The following is a 17,278-nucleotide window of genomic DNA, read 5'->3' as shown; positions in this document are numbered from 1 at the left end:
TCACAAAAAAAGTTTTAAAATATTAAAAACAGTGATTCGAAATCGTATTGATGCTTTGCATCGCTGATTCACACTAATTTGTTCCCTGATGATTCCACACCACTTTAATTCATTCGAGACTCATGATTGTCTAAGGTAAAGAGAGAAAAGAATATTGGTCATTATATAGTGACAAAGTATATTTTCTGTCTGTATAAGTAAAGGAACAGTTGTTCCTTATGTAATTTATTTTTTCTGTTTGAATATAGATGTCACCATTTCATAATTTTAATTGTTTCACAAGTCATTCTATTTGATACTGGAAGCTTTGGGTTTACCGACTGTATTTTATTGTATGATTTATTTGTAGCCCCTGAGGCAGCGGCTGTTGAGCTGTGAAACTCGGCCTGAGTCTGGCATTTTTAAGAACACATCTCTACTTTAATAAATATTTGAAAAAGATCAAGGCATCTATTTTTCTTTGTTTTCTTTTCTACACTAAGGAAAACGAAATTATCAGGTAAGTAATTTCTCCATTTCCTAAAATGTAGCCAGATGAACTCAGGACCAGTGGGATGTACAAAAGCTACTCCCGGACAGGGCGGGAGGCTGCCTGTGGCCCACTTAGTACTGCCCTTGCGAAGGCTGCGTCTTCTCGGGTGTGAACATCCAGGCGGTAGAGCCTGGAGGTGTGTAGGGAGGACCACGTCGCGCCCAATAGATGGGCGATAGCAGCTTAGTTTCTGCCCAAGATACTGCCTGGGCTCTAGTAGAATGAGCATCAACCTGCAGTGGTAAAGGCTTTCCTGCCTCTATGTAGGCTGCCTTGATTACTTCCTTGATCCAGCAGGCTATGGTTGCCCCTGAGGCCGCTTCTCCTTGTTTCTTCTCGCTGTGAAGAACGAACAGGCGATCCGTTTTGTGCACCGGTTCTGATCTTTCCAGGTATCGCACCAGAAGTCTGCCGATATTTAGATGGCGAAGAAGGCGGGAGTCTTCCGAGTCCTTATGTTCATCTGGAGATGGTAGGGAAATGGCCTGGTTGAAATGAAACTTGGAAACCACTTTCGGTAGGAAGGAGGGGACAGTGCACACCTATATGGTTCCAGGGGTGAACCTAAGGAATTGTTCCCGATAGGATAGTGCCTGTAGTTTGGAGATGCGACGAGCTGAACATATTGCCACCAGGAATACAGTCTTCAATGTAAGAGGCTACTTGTACCTTGAGGGAGTTAAGTGACAATCCCTTCTTCATACCATCCTGCAGAAACTCCAGAATCATGGGGATCTTGGCCGTCTGCGGGAGTATCTCACAGTCCTCACACCAGACTTCAAATGTTCTCCAGATCTGTACGTATGCCAGGGATGTTGAGAACTTGCACGCTCGGAGCAGAGTGTCAATTATGGGCTTCGAGTAACCGTGCTTTTTCAGGAGAGAAGGTCCCTGTGTGGAGGTAGGCACAGAGGGCTCCCGGCAAGGAGTCTTTGCATGTCTGCGTACCAGGGCATCTTGGCCAATCCAGGGCCACTAGTAGAATTAGTCCCCTGTGGTGTTCTATCTTGCAGATGACCTTGCCCAGTAGTGGCCATGGGGGGAAGGCGTACAGTAAGTCTTCCTCTGGCCAGTCTGGACGAAAGCGTCAATCCCTTGGGAGTGTGGTTCTCGTCTGCGGCTGAAGAACCTGGGGACTTGGGCACAGAGAGATGGCCAGTAGGTCCATGGCTGGGAGGCCCCAGCGATTTACTATCAGTTGGAAGGCTGTGGTCGACAGCATCCATTCCCCCGGGTCCAGGCTATGCTGAGGAAGTCTGCTGAGACGCTGTCTTTTCCTGTGATGTGGGAGGCAGAGATCCATTGTAGGTTTATCTCCGCCATGCCATGAGAGGATCTATCTCCAGAGACACCTGCTGGCTTCTGGTTCCTCCCTGGCAGTTGATGTAGGCAACCGTTGTAGCATTACTCGAATCGCTTTGCCCCGGAGTCCGTGGCTGAATCGCAGGCAACCTAGTCTGACTACTCGAGCTTCTAGGCTGTTTATGTTCCATTGTCCCTGGGCCATCAGTTCCTGACAGTGGGCTCCCCATCCTCGCTGGCTCGCATCAGTGGTGAACACTATCAGTTTTGGTTGGGGATAGGCTTACTCCTCTGCTTAGGTGGTCTTCCTGTAGCCACCACTGAAGCTGAGAACCTATCTCTGTGAGTAGTTGGAGGCGAATTGAGTAGACCTGGGACAGTGGGTTCTAGCATGACAGTAAGGAGCGCTGAAGCAGTCGCATGTGGGCTCTTGCCCACTGGACGATCTCCAGGGTTGATGCCAAGAGGCTGAGGACTTGAAGATAGTTCCATACCTTGGGGCGTGCATTGGTTATCAATCATTGTAATTGTTCCATCAGCTTCCTTCTCCTCGGGGGAGGAAGAAAGACTGTGTGTTGAAACGGGCCCCCAGGTATTCTAGAGACAGAGGGCTGCAGACTGCTCTTGCCCGTGTTCACGACCCAACCAAGTTCCTGCAGTAGATTCTTGCTGGTCACCTGCCGGCTTTCTTTCGAAGAATTTGCCCTGATCAGCCAGTAATCCAGGTAAGGGTGTACCAAGATCCCTTCTTTCCTCAGTATTGCCACCATGACCACCATAATTTTGGAGAATGTTCTGGGGGTGGTTGCTAGGCCAAAGTGTAGAGCTCGGAACTTGTAATGGTGACCCAGTATCACAAAGTGTAGAAAACGCTGGTGATCTTGATGGACTGGAATGTGAAGGTAGGCTTCGCAGAGGTCCAGGGAGGTTAGGAACTCTCCTGGTTGTACTGCCATTATTACGGAGTGAAGAGTCTCCATGCAGAAGTGTATGGTTGATGTTTTTGAGATCCAAGTTGGGTCAGAATGATCCTTCCTTCTTGGGAACAATAAAATAGATGGAATAGCGCTCCATATTTTGTTGGGGCGTAGGAACCGGAGTTATTGCCTTCAGACTGAGTAGTCTTGTCAGAGTGGCTTCCACTGCCAGTCTCTTGGTGTGGGAGTGGCAGGGTGACATCATAAATTTGTCCCGAGAGATGCTGCGGAACTCCAAAGAGTAACCTTCTCAATTGATGTTTAGTACCTATTTGTCCGACGTGATCTCGACCCATCTTTGGTAGAAGAGGGAAAGTCGACCCCCTATTTCCTATTCCTATGAACGAGTCGGCCCATTCTCATTGGGGAGCACAGCTGGAGCCTGCCTCCGGGTCTGTTCTTCTCTTGGTCTGTCAGTCCCGAAAGGGCTGGGACCTTCTGGAGGGACGAGGTGCCTGAAACTGCGAGTTCCTGTAGGGTCTAAAGCATTGCGAGCCTCTGCCCCTGGTTCTTCTGGGGGAGAGGCGCTGGGATCTTTTACCCGTCTTCTGGTAGCAGAGGCACTGGAGATTCACCCCACTTGTTGGCTAACTTCTCCAATTCACTTCCGAATAAGAGAGATCCTTTAAAGGGCATTCTTGTGAGATTCGCTTTAGAGTTCGCATCAGCAGACCAATTCTGCAGCCATAGTTGTCTTCTGGCTGCCACTACCGAGGCTACACTCCTCTGGCTGAGGTACACACCAGATCTGAGTTTGCATCTATCAGGAAGGCTGCTGCAGGTTCCATCGTCTCACTGGCATACGTTCGAGTTATTTGCCCCTCTCTCGAGAGGAGCAAGCAGGAATGTGCCACCAGTGCGCAGCAGGAAGCAATCTGTAGTGTTATTGCTGTTACGTCAAAGGCCTGCTTAAGAATGGATTCGAATTGTCTATCCTGAGTGTCCTTCAATGCAGCCCCTCCCCTCAACGGGAATGGTTGTTCGCTTTGAGACGGCATAGACCATGGCATCCACTTTTGGAAAACGCAAGCGTTCCTTGGTCGCTGGTTCCAGAGTGTATAAGGCTTCCAAGGCCCAACCTCCTTTAAAGCTGGCCTCCGGGGCATCCCACGCCAGATTAATCAGTTCCTGGATGGCTTCCATCTTTGGGAAGTAGCATGAGGCTTTACGAAGGGACACCAGAGTCTTCAGTGTCTGGGAAACGAGGGCTGGTAATTCATCCCTGTGGAAGAAGCGAAGCATGGTTCAGTATGGCTCCAGACCTGGAGGGATTTCTCCTTCTTCCAGGGAGCCGCCATCATCTGTGGTGTCCAGGTCCCTGTCAGGGAAATTCTTGGTTAGGCAAGGAATGTCTCGAGGCATCCGAGTAGGGCCGGGAGGATCTTGTGCTTCTGGCAGGGGTTGAGCCCGGGACACAGCTGGGGCTGATTGCGCCTGAACGAAGGCTTGCAGCCCTTGGAAAAATTCTAACCAGGAGAAGGTCCCTGGGTCCATGTTAATCCCAGGGGAAGTCAGAGTAGGGGCCCCTAAGGTGCCCTCTTGTGGAGAAGCCATCTCAGAGTTGCATAGATCGGGGGAGCTATCGTATGTATTAGTTCTGGACTCATCCTCCGACAGTGAGAGACCAGGCTTTGGTCCTCCCCTGGGCTTCTTCGCAATGCTGACATAGGCAGGACTCCAGTTCAGGCTGCGCGGCTCTTATGTGGCAGGCTGTTCAAAGAGTGCCTTCTGGACTTCTTGGATGCCGGTGCCATTGCCTCTATGTCTAGGCACACAGGTAATTTGCTTCAATGCACGTATGTAGTTGTAAGCGCGGCTATGTGTGTAGTTGTGCGCGCAGCTATATTTGACGCGCACAAGTTAGGTGCATTGGCCGTCTGGCCTGCCCCGTGCGTACCACTGGTCAAGAAGGGAAGATGGCGCCAACGCCCCCCACGCGTAAATGGCGCCCCCGAGGGTCTCCACGTGTGTGGACCCTTGCACCGGATCGGGGCCTAGCCCAACCAAGGCTGCTCAACCCGATCGGTGCTCCCTTTTTACCTTGCCGGAAGAAGGAGGAATTGGTACGGCAATCCGAGCCTCTGGAGAACAGAGACCTGAATTTAAAGTTTTCTGCTTACCTGGTCTTGGTGCTTACAGATCGTGTGCCAGTCGGTCTCCAGCTGCGGGGGAAGAGGGTTTTACCTTCACCGCCGCGCTTGGCTATGCACCCGCTGCCTTTCAGCCACTCTGGGGGCTAAGTCCACGCCGGGAACCGGCTACCAGACCAAGGCACACCTCTGAAGGTCATCTGAAATCACCTCAGGAATTCTCAACTGGGGGAGGGACCCTTAGGTATCACCGCAGGAGCACGGGGCTCAGTCTTCTTTAAGGTAATTTTGTCTTCTTGCTGTAATTTTCCTAACACTGTGCTAGTGTGTGGGATAGTGTCCGCATCCGCTAGGACAGAGCTTTCCAAACTTTTCATGTTGATGACACACTTTTTAGACAAACAATTTCAGGACACAGTAATTCAGTCTACTAGCAAACCAGAGGTTAAAGGTTAAACGAACGAAATGAATTTCAACAATTTATGTATGTTTCCTTAAATATATACATAATAAAATGTTTCACGACACAACCTATCTTGTGAAAACCTTTATATTAAAAAATATATAATATTCCAAGATTAATGTTATTGTTATAATTTATGAGTAACAATAATAAAACAAAGTTATTGTGTTATTCAATTTACCTCTTTAATGAGATGTATGAGCTTGATGGGATGAACACAGCTTTTGAATATTTGGTGTTAATAAAAAAGTCCAAAGGGTCTTCTGCGTAATTTTAAAAAGCTGGCCAGTTTCACACTATATAATTATTTGATAGCCTCATTCAACTAATTCTATATGGCTATGAGAGTGAAGTCTGGAATTTATAGGAAGGGACAGAATGTCAATATAAATCCTGCACCTCCAGTTCTGTAACTGTGCATCCACTGAAATTCCCCCAAACAATGGAGCTTGGATGTTTCCCTTACAGCTCATCATACTAAAAGATATTCAAATTCTGGTGTCACCTCACAGTAACAGCAGCACAAACACCTTCCACTGCCAGGCACATTGTGAACTAACAAAACCTCGCAAAAAAGACACTCAAAATCTATACTGCAATCCCATTGTAACATAACAGTAATAACACCAAGGACTCAAACAACAATAACCCTACCTGTGAAAAAGCAAGGGTAAATATTACCCTAGAATACCAATACACCACCTACTGAGGAAACAAAACAAACCAGATTGCTATAGATCCCTATGCTAGCAGAATCTCTCATCATGGACACACACACAGAGCAGAGACAGACCCTCACCAAATACAGAATACAAAATAAAGGAGCACAAATTAGACAAAAACTGAAATGGAAACTCCAAGAAGCCAGACTCTGTATTAACAATGGAAAAACAGAACCACCATTCCTCATAAACAAATAAAATCAAGAAACATAAAAGCATCAGTTATAATAGTAAAACCATACTAATAAATGAATATTTTAAAACTACTAATAAATAGAATTTCTATTAATTAAAATCATTTACATTTTTTACAATTTCCCAAACACCAATAAAATGTTTCAAAACAGCACATATATCAAACACCCAATAATTAAAACTAATAAGGATTTTTAAAAGTCCCTGCTGTCCAATTGTGGGAGCTCTTGATTTCCAGTCACCCTGATATTGTCAAGGATTAGGAGGTTATCCTCTCTCTCTCACACATACTCACATGTCCATTCTCTCTCACACATACACTGTCACATACACACACATTCATGCTTTTATACCCACCATAACCTCTCGATCTCACAGGCACTGACACACTCTCAGGCTCTAAGACACTCTCTCCCCCTCCACACATACCCCACACACAAACTCTTACTCCCCTGGATTTTCTCACACACACTCATGCTCTCACTCTCTCTGGCTCCCTCACATACACACAAACGCACACATCCAGGCAAGCTCCCAGTCACTCACACACTGAAACTGACCCCCAGGCAGGCTCTCATTCATTTTCACACCACTCCCTCACCATCCCCCAGGCATGCACACATTCATTCTCACACACACACACACACCACACAGGCAGGCACCTATTCTCACACATACAAACCCCAGGAAGAGACCCATACATTCTCATACACAGACACACCCTCAGGCAGGCACCCATGCATTCACACACATACACCCCCAGGCAGACTCCCATTCATACCCATGCACACACTAAAGGCAGACCCCCTCTCTTTCTTTTGCCAGGAACCTCGGAGCCTCTCTCATTCCTCTGCTGCCACTGATGCCGCATGGCTATTGGAGAGGCGCTGATTGCTGCTATTGGCACTGAAGCCCATTCGGCTGCCTCCTCTGTGCAGGCCCCGTGGGTTTCCACTTCCTCCATGTTGATCTCGGACATTATGAGATCCGCACAGAAAAAGTGCTACTCTTGCACATTACCAAAGATTACATGTGCCAATCAGTAATTTTTTTTTTTTACCTTTGCTGTCTGATCTTAGTTTTCTAATCAGTTGGTCTTTTTTGTTCCACCTCCCCTTTCTTATTTTTTTGCCAATTCCTTTCATATTGTCTTTTTTCTATTTCTTTTCTCTCCATCTATCTTCTTCCCTCAAACATAGTCAGGTTCTCATTCTCACGTGCTTTCTCTCTCACATACACACAGGCTTTCACTCTCACATGCTCTCTCATATACAATCATTCATACACAGTCTCTCTCTTGCACATGCTGTCTGACTCTCACACCCAGGCTCTCTCTCACTCCCACATGCTGTCTTGCTCAAGCACAGGCTCTCACTGTCACATGCTCTCTCTCATACAATCATTCATACACACAGGCTCTCACTGTCACATGCTGTCTCTCTCACACACACACAGGCTCTCACATGCTGTCTCTGCAAACATTCAGGTCCTCACTCCCACACACAATCTCTCAACTCATCTAATACACGCACAGACACACAATCTCTCAACTCATCTCATACACACACTCTGTGGGCCCTCAGCCTCTCTCTTACCTCTGGGCCTCCTCTTCACGGGTCGCTGCAGGATGGGCTCTGCAGCGGCCCTGATCTTCAAGCCAATCCGCGGTGGGGACCCTGCTACCGGGCCTCCTCCTCTTCTCAGCCTGCTGCAACAATGCTGCTCCTCTTCTGCACACGGCTGATGCTCCTCCTCCTTCCTGCCCGTGCGGCTCCGGCAACATTTTTCTTCTGGGGCTGCGTGGGCAGGAAGGAGGAGGAGCTCCTGCACGTTTAGACGTGACCTTTTTCTTCGGGCCATGGTGACGTGAACTCCACCACGGCCCTGTCGATCTTCCTGCTGTGGGTCTCCGGCACACAGCACAGCGATACTTCACTGCTCAGCCGCCAGTGGGATGAGGTCCACCGGCAGCCGCATTGGCTCCCACTTGCCGGTGTGTCACGTGCACTGGGCTTGCACGACACACCGGCACACTGCAGGCGACACACTAAAGTGTCGCGACACACACTTTGGAAAGCTCTGCGCTAGGAGATGGAGAGATACTGAGGAGCTGAAGCCATTGCAGGGTTATATCCAGGGTGACGTCAGCTTTGAAATCTGACTCAGTCTCCCATCTGCTAGCAGAAGAGCACATAATCACTGGTCCTGAGTCCATCTGGCTACACACTAGGAAAAAAAATCAACTGCTTTGTGCAACAGATTGCCTGCATATTTCAGTCTTTTGGACCCCTTTCTCCAATGGTGTGAAATGACTGCTTGATCTTATGACAGCTAGGGACAAGGATTGTACTATTATCTTATTGCATTATGCTAGCCTTATATCATCTCGCTCCTTTAAATTGACTAAGATAGGATGGCAGGGATATAGGAGAGGGGGAGGGACAAAGTTAAAAATGGAAAATATTTTCTTTGTTGATCCTGAGATCTATGATGTTTGAGGGAACAATATTGATGCATTTTCTGTGTAACAATGACAAGCTCATGTCAGATACTACCCTGTTGATGTGTTGCATCAATAAAGTTACAAAAAATGAAAGATCGGGAGACTGGGTTTTCTCAGTTCTTGATTTTCTCGCAACATGAAAGTACAAATTCCTTCCTATAATTTTACTCACTTGAGACTGCTACTCCAGTTTGTACCTTTCTAACTTCCCTGAATGAACTGTAGTCCCCTCTGATCCAGGAAGCCAACTGTTCCTTGTCCTCCAGAAGTTTGAGGCTTAGCCTCCCCCAGATCTTCAACTAACTTTTTTTTTCCCAAGTTCTCTCCAAATAAATTCCCCTTAAAGGAAATGTGCTGAGGCAAACCTTGGATGCTGTATCTGCCAGTCAGTGACATTACCACAGCAGCCTCCTGGCTATAACAAAAAATAGGGGACCTAGAGAAAATTCTAGTAAGATCATTAAAGTTATCTGCCAGAAAGACAGCCCCAGTTCCAGTTGAACCAACTCCTTTCTGGTAGCTGCTGTACCCTGTACAAAAGAACCTGAGCTACCCTACTTCCACAAATGTAGATCTGAATAGATAAGCAGAGGAAGCAAAGGAATGCTTTAAAAGAGTCTCACTTATCCTATCATGTGGGTCCTCAAGGGCTATGTCTCCCTTCCCTAGGGATAGTTGCCTTATGATTTATAGCCAAGACAAAGGCATCAACCTGAGGCATTCAAAAAAAAAAAAGCTGTCTGATCTCCCCTGGCAGTGGATATAACTTATTCAAAGTCTTGACGCGCTTGAGATCTCCTTCAGGGGAATCTCATTCAGATATAACTATGCCCTCCACTGCCTTATGAAGAAGAATGACTTTAGATCAGGGCTTCCCAAACCCATCTTGGTGACCCCACAGCCAGTCGACCTTTAGGAATATCCACAATGAATATGCATGATAAATTTGCATATACCAAGTCTCCAAGTTTACTCATGCATATTCATTGCAGATATCCTGAAAATCTGACTGGCTGTGGTGGTCCCCAGGACGGGTTTGGGAAGTTCTGCTTTAGATGGCTTATGGAGCCCAGGCAAAATAGGATCACCTATTAGAGGCTCCTCAACCATAGAATCTGACATCCAAAGAGACATCACTATTTGAGATATCAGCAAGATTCTCTCATTCCTATGGAATAAACAAATAACCAAGGAGGCCTCTCTCCCTTAGAGGATACATCTCCTTCTGTATCCAACTCCTCCTCTACCCCTGAACTCACATGATATCGGGGACTCCTCTCTACAACACTGAATGCCTTGCTAGATAATGTGAGGGAGTTCAGTGGCAGCTCCCATACAGTGGAAAAGAATGGGGGCAGCCACCTTCATTGCCTAGAAAGCTTGAAGAAATCTAAAGAATTAAAAAAAAAAGAGACCCGAGAAGGAAGAAAAGAATGGAGAAATTACTTACCTGATAATTTCGTTTTCCTTAGTGTAGATATATGGACTCAGGACCAATGGGTATAGTGTGCTCCTGATAGCAGTTGGAGGCAGATCAGATTTCAATCTGACGTCAGCCCTAGTACATATACCCCTGCGAGACGCCATGCTCTTTAGTATTCTCTTCGAAAAGCAATTGTGGATATATGTGTGACTGAATAACTTGCATTACTTGGTTAACTTGAACAGGTTGATGTGTTTATAGCTGGAGACCGCCAGTGCACTCAACCGAAAAACGCAGACACCCGGTGGGTATGGGTGTCCTAATTAGAGGAAAGCTTGGCTTACCCGTGTTTGTCTTGTTCTCGGGGATTGACCCCTGAGTGTTCCGTGATTGTCGGCAGCCGTGGGTGGGATGTTGAGTCCATCTGTCTACACTAAGGAAAACGAAATTATCAGGTAAGTAATTTCTCCATTTCCTAGCGTGTAGCAGATGGACTCAGGACCAATGGGATGTACAAAAACTACTCCCGACAGGGCGGGAGGCTGCCTGTGGCCCACTTAGTACTGCCTTTGCGAAGATGTGTAGGGAGGATCATATCTCCGCCCGACAGAAGGTCGGCGGGCGACAGCAGCTTGGTTTCTGCCCAAAGTACTGCCTGGGCCCTAGCAGAATGAGCCTTAACATGTAGGGGTAAGGGCTTTCCTGCCTCTATGTAGGCCACCTTGATTACTTCCTTGATCCAGCGAGCTACGGTCTCCCGCGAGGCCGCTTCTCCTTGATTCTTCCTGCTGTGGAGAACCAACAAGCGATCTGTTTTGCGCACCGGTTCCAATCTTTCTAGGCATCGCACCAGCAGTCTGCTGATATTTAGATGGCAAAAAAGACGTGAGTCTTCTGAGTCCTTATGTTCATCCGGAGATGGCTTGATTCAAGTGAAACTCGGAAACCACTTTCGGTAGGAAAGAGGGGAGGCTGCCCGTGGCCCACTTAGTACTGCCCTTACGAATGCTGTGTCCTCCCAAGCCTGAACATCCAGGCGATAGAACCTAGAGAAGGTATAAATGGAGGACCATGTCGCCGCCCGACAGATCTCGGCGGGTGACAGCATCTTGGTTTCCGCCCAAGACACTGCCTGGGCTCTAGTGGAATGGGCCTTGACTTGCAGAGGTGGAGGCTTGCCTGCCTCTATGTAGGCCTTCTTGATAACTTCTTTGATCCAGCGGGCTAGGGTTGCCCGTAAGGCTGCTTCCCCTTGTTTCTTCCCGCTGTGAAGGACGAAGAGGTGGTCCATCTTTCATACGGATTCCGACTTTTCCAGATATCTGATTAGGAATCTGCTGACGTTAAGATGGCGAAGGCGGTGAGATTCCTCAGAGTCCTTATGCTCGTCTGGCGATGGTAGCGAGATGGTTTGGTTTAGATGGAAGTGAGAAGCCACTTTTGGTAGGAAGGAGGGACCGTACGTAGCTGTATGGATCCCGGTGTGAACCTGAGGAACGGTTCTCAAGAGGACAGTGCTTGGAGCTCGGAGATGCGATGGGCCGAACAGACTACCACTAGAAATGCAGTCTTCAAAGTTAGTAGTCGGAGGGACAGGCCGCGGGTGGGTCTGAAGGAGGCTCCTGCTAGGAAATCTAAGACTAGATTGAGATTCCATAAGGGTACCAGCCACTTTAGGGGTGGTCTGATCTACTTGACCCCTTTCAGGAAGTGGGAGACGTCCGGGTGAGATGTTAGGCTTCCGCCCTCCACCTTGGCTCTGTAGCAGGCCACCGCGGCCACCTGTACTTTGAAGGAGTTGAGAGAGAACCCCTTCTGTAGGTCGTTCTGCAGGAATTCCAGAATCGTGGGGATTTTGACTGTCCGCGGGAGGATGTCGCGGTCTTCACACCAGGCTTCGAATATTCTCCATATTCGTATGTAGGTTAGAGATGTGGAAACCTTGCATGCTCGGAGCAGAGTGTCAATCACTGCCCCCGAGTATCTGCTCTTCTTCAGGCATGTCCTCTCAATGGCCAGACCGTAAGAGAGAATAGAGTTGGGTCTTCGTGGAGGATCGGCCCTTGTTGGAGCAGATCCCTGAGTGGAGGTAGAGGGAGAGGGCTCCCTGTCAGTAGTCTTCGCATGTCTGCGTACCACGGCCTTCTTGGCCAGTCCGGAGCCACTAGAAGTACTGGACCCCTGTGGTGTTCTATCCTGCGAATGATCCCGCCTAGTAGTGGCCACGGAGGGAAGGCGTATAGCAGGACTTCCTGTGGCCAGATCTGGACAAGGGCATCGATCCCTTGGGATTGTGGGTCCAGTCTGCGACTGAAGAAGTTGGGAACTTGGGCGTTGGATCGGGTTACCAGGAGGTCCATGGCTGGTGTTCCCCAGCAGTTTACTATCAACTGGAAGGCTGTGGCCGACAGCCTCCACTCCCCTGGATCTAGACTTTCTCTGCTGAAGTAATCTGCAGTGATGATGTCTTTTCCCGCGATGTGGGCGGCTGAGATCTCTTGTAGGTTTGATTCCGCCCACTCCATTAGGGGTTTTATTTCCAGGTACACCTGTTGGCTTCTGGTTCCTCCCTGTCGGTTGATGTTAAGCCACTGTTGTGGCGTTGCCTGACATGACTGATCGATTTGCCCCGGAGTCTGTGACTGAACCGCAGGCAGGCTAGCCTAACTGCCCATGCCGACTCTTCCTTGTCCCATTGCCCCTGGGCGGTCAGTTCTTGGCAGTGGGCTCCCCACCCTCATAGACTCGCATCCGTGGTGAACAGGATCCAGGTCGTTGGGGACAGCCTTACTCCCTTGCTCAGGTGGTTTTCTTGTAGCCACCATTGTAGCTGGGTTCGAACCTCCTCGGGGAGCTGTAGTCGAACATAGTAGTTCTGGGACATCTGATTCCATCGTTGACAGCAGGGAACACTGTAGGGGGCACATGTGCGCTCTTGCCCATGGGACCACTTCCAGTGTGGATGACATGAGGCCAAGGACTTGGAGGTAGTCCCATACCTTGGGGCGAAGACTGATTAACAGGTTTCGCAACTGGTTCATCAGTTTTGTTCTCCTTGTAGGAGTCAGAATAACCTTGTCTTGTCTGGGGTTGAACCTGACTCCCAGGTATTCCAGAGATTGGGAGGGCAGCAGACAGCTCGTTTGTGTTGACCACCACCCGAGGTTCTCCAGTAGAGTTTTGACTCTGTTGGTTGCCTGATGGCTTTCCTCTGGGGATTTTGCTCTGATCAGCCAATCGTCCAGACATGGGTGTACGAGGATTCCTTCTTTCCGCGGTGTCGCCGTCACTACAACCATGATTTTGGTGAGTTTGGGGAGCTGTGGCTAGCCCAAAGGGTAGTGCCTGGAACTGGATGTGGTGGTCCAGGATCGCGAAGCGTAGAAAATGCTGATGCTCAAAGTGGACCAGGATGTGCAGTTAGGCTTCTGACAGATCCAGGGATGTAAGGAATTCTCCTGGCTCTATCGCTCTTATGACAGAGCGTAGGGTTTCCATGCGGAAGTGAGGTACCTTCAAGGTGGCGGTTGACAGACTTGAGATCCAGGATGGATCGGAACGTACCCTTTTCTTGGGAACGATAAAATAGATGGAATAGTGCCCAGTATTTTGTTGTTGCATGGGCACCGGTGTTATGGCCTTTAAGGCGAGCAATTTGGTCAGCGTGGTTTCCACTGCCCTTCTTTTGGAGAGGTCGTGGCAGGGAGATTTCACAAATTTGTCCGGAGGAATGTTGTGGAAGTCCAGATAATATCCCTCTTGAATGATGGTTAGGACCCACTTGTCCGAAGTTATCTCGACCCATCTTTGGTAGAAGAGGGCAAGCCTGCCCCCTATGGCTTCTTCCTGTGGATGGGCCAGCTGATTTTCATTGTGGGGTGCGGCTAGGGCCTGGGCCAGAGCCTGCTCCCCTTCTGTGTTTGTTCCAAAAGGACTGGCCCCTGCCTGCGGGGCGAGATGCTTGATATGTATTTTTGTATGATTTGAAACGCTGTAATCCCCTGTCCTTTTATTGTTCGGGGGGGAGGGGCGCAGGCTTCTCTTGTTCTTGTCCTCCGGCAGCCACGGTACTGGGGATTCGCCCCATTTGTCGGCTAACTTTTCCAGTTTGCTTCCGAACAGGAGGGTTCCCTTAAAGGGCATTCTCATGAGTCTCGTCTTGGAAGTTGCGTTGGCTGACCAGCTTCAGAGCCAGAGTTGGCTTCTGGCTGCCACCACGGACGAGATGCCTCTGGCTGCAGTGCGCACCAGGTCGGAGATTGCATCCGTGAGGAATGATACTCCTGGTTTTAGTGCTTTGACGGGTGTGGTGGCGTTCCTGAGCTTTGATAAACAGGCGCCTGTCACCACAACGCAGCAGGCCGCGATCTGTAGCGACATAGCTGATATGTCGAATGACTGTTTGAGGATGGATTCCAGACGTCTGTCCTGGGCATCCTTGAGTGCCGCTCCTCTCTTGACTGGGATGGTAGTGCGCTTAGTGACCGTGCAGACCATGGCATCCACTTTGGGGAATGCCAGGAGATCTTTTGCCGCAGGGTCCAGGGGGTACGTGGCTGCCAGGGTCCGCCCCCCTTTGAACATGGCCTCCGGAGAGTCCCATTCCAGGTCAATCAGCAGTTGGACAGCTTGCAGCAAAGGGAAATGGCGGGAGGCCTGACTGAGTCCCTCGAGGAGGGGATTAGTCTTCGGGTCCCCTGTATCACTTGTGCCTGGGATAGCAAGCTTTTTCAAGCTGTCCGCCATGAGGTCTGAAAGCTAGTCTTTGGCGAAGAACCGCCTCATGGGTCGGTAGGGTTCCGTTCCTAGAGGGATTTCTCCTTCCTCCAGGGAGTCTTGACCTTCATCCGAGGTGACTGTGTCCCCAAAGCTGGGGCTTTGGGGCAGGCAAGGCACTTCTCTGGGTTTAGAGGGTCCCGGGACGTTAGGGTCCACTGGGGAAGGCTGTGGCTGTGTCATCGTAGGCACTGGTTGCATGTGGACAAAGGTATGTAGGCCTTTGAAGAATTCTACCCAGGAGAAAGATGCTGGGTCTAAATTGAGAGGCACTGAGTCCCCGGGAAGACCCATTTGAGGGAGGCTCCCGCTGGGAGTAGCGAGGTCCGGTGTACTGTCGGTGGAACCGTATCCCTGTATTGGCTGGGGAGGACCTTGGGCTGGATCACCCAGGGCCTCCTCGCACCGTATACACAAGACCGTGGCCTCTTCGTGCTGCGCCGCTCTAATATGGCAAGCTGGGCAGAGGCCCTGGGCCTTAAGCTTCTTGTCCGGTGGTGCCATGGTTTGTGTGCGCCGAAAGAAACTCCTGTTTGTGCGTTCAAGCATACGCCGGGAGGTTGAGATATATGCTCCAGGTGTGCCGAAGTTGTGCGTGTAGGTCGGATGCGTGCGCATGCCGCTCTGCGCATGGGGCTTTACTTATGCGCCCGGCACAGTTGAGCGCGTGGCTGAGCGCCCGGTGCCCTTACGGCTCACCTCTATGCGCACAGAACGAATCGGCGGACAGGGAGGCGATCAATGAAAATGGCGACAGCGACCACACGGGCAATATGGCTACCACCTCGGAGGGTCTCCACGTGGGAGGGCCCTCATAATCGAACCAGGGTCTAGCCCTAGTAAGGCTGATCAACCCGGTAGCACTTACGCCGGCTGGCTATCTGTGCGGCTATTCGAGCCTCGGAGACCGGAGACTTTTAAGAAGTTTTCTACCTTGCCTTGTCTCGGTGTTTCCCAGTCTCGTTCCGTGCGGTCTCTGGCTGCAGGGGGAGAGGGAAAAAATACCTTCATCGCCGCGCTCGAATTTGCACCCGCTGCCTCTCAGCCGCACCCGATGCCGGGGGCTAAGTCCATGCCGGGAACCGGCTGCCAGATCGAGGCCTACCTCTGAGGGATTGCGGAAATCACCTCAGAAATCTTGACTAGGTATCACCACAGGAGAGCGGGGCTCGTCTGTAGAGGTAAGTTTTCTTCTTGGTTTTGGATTTCTTTGGTTAGAATACTAATGCTGTGCAAGCGTGTATAGAGTCCTGAACTGCTATGGAGACGGAAAATACTGAAGAGCATGGCGTCTCGCAGGGGTATATGTACTAGGGCTGATGTCAGATTGAAATCTGATCCGTCTCCAACTGCTATCAGGAGCACACTATACTCATTGGTCCTGAGTCCATCTGCTACACGCTAGGAAATCCTAGTTTGAATCCTTAACCATCTCAACCTGTGGGGCCAAAACCAAGGACACACCCAGGCCAAAAAACATTGGATATTTCCACTGACACAGCTGTCACAGACTGAGGGGATCACTGAAGAATTCATACCTGGTCAGTTCTCTGGTCCTACATTTGTTAGGGAAGCAGCCAGAGCATATACAAGCCCAGTAAAACTACTGCCCTCATTGCATACAAGACAGGAGAAGCCAGCCCTGCTACTTCTGCACCAATTCCCACAGTCTTCACATCAGCAGCCCCTCTCAGCCATTCTGTGATGAGGTCCCCAAAATATTAGCCCCTGTACCAGGTTTAGAATCTTCTCCAAGGTCTCCAAGCTCACTCCAAGAACAGCCCTTTCTCTTCCTCTGCCACGACTCTCAGCCCCCACCCCCCTTTTTTCTTTTATTAAATGAAAAAAACTTTACCCAAATGCAAGGGAAAAGTGTAAAAGAAGATGGTAGAAAGGAAAGGGCAGTTTGTGTGTGTCCTGACCGAGGAGGGGTCCTGGTAAACTTTATTGCTCTCTGAACTCAATCAGGCCCTGAAGGACCTGGAAGCAGAACATCTGGTCTCACTCAGCCAGGTAGCCTGTCCTCAAAAATAAGTCACTCCACCAGGGAAACAGTTCCACAAAAAACACTACTGCCCTAGGAATCACCCCAGTTCAACTGAGGAAGATAAACCACCGAAACTCAGAAGTAGTGTGCGAGGGGAGCTTCACCAATTGAGGCCATAGGCTGAACCCTGGAAGCTGTAATCCTGCTGCATTAGTCCAGTATACAACCATCAGAGAATACTGGCCTTTACCCGCATTGCACTATCCTATATACCAGGTAACAATGTCACTGGAAAAGGTATCCTTCTC

The 17,278-nt window shown here is 49.4% G+C and overlaps 1 protein-coding gene across 1 annotated transcript in view; it reads right to left on the bottom strand.

Annotated features, from left to right (window-relative positions):
* Positions 1–17,278, bottom strand: part of NPM3 (nucleophosmin/nucleoplasmin 3) — a 98,436-nt gene that overhangs the window by 15,769 nt on the left and 65,389 nt on the right. The gene's annotated exons all lie outside the window — the stretch shown is intronic.

Source organism: Rhinatrema bivittatum, chromosome 7 (genome assembly GCF_901001135.1).
Source record: "Rhinatrema bivittatum chromosome 7, aRhiBiv1.1, whole genome shotgun sequence".
Classification (NCBI taxonomy): Eukaryota; Metazoa; Chordata; class Amphibia; order Gymnophiona; family Rhinatrematidae; genus Rhinatrema; species Rhinatrema bivittatum.
The sequence above is the reverse complement of the archived record's forward strand: the minus strand, read 5'-3'. Positions and strand labels throughout refer to the sequence as shown.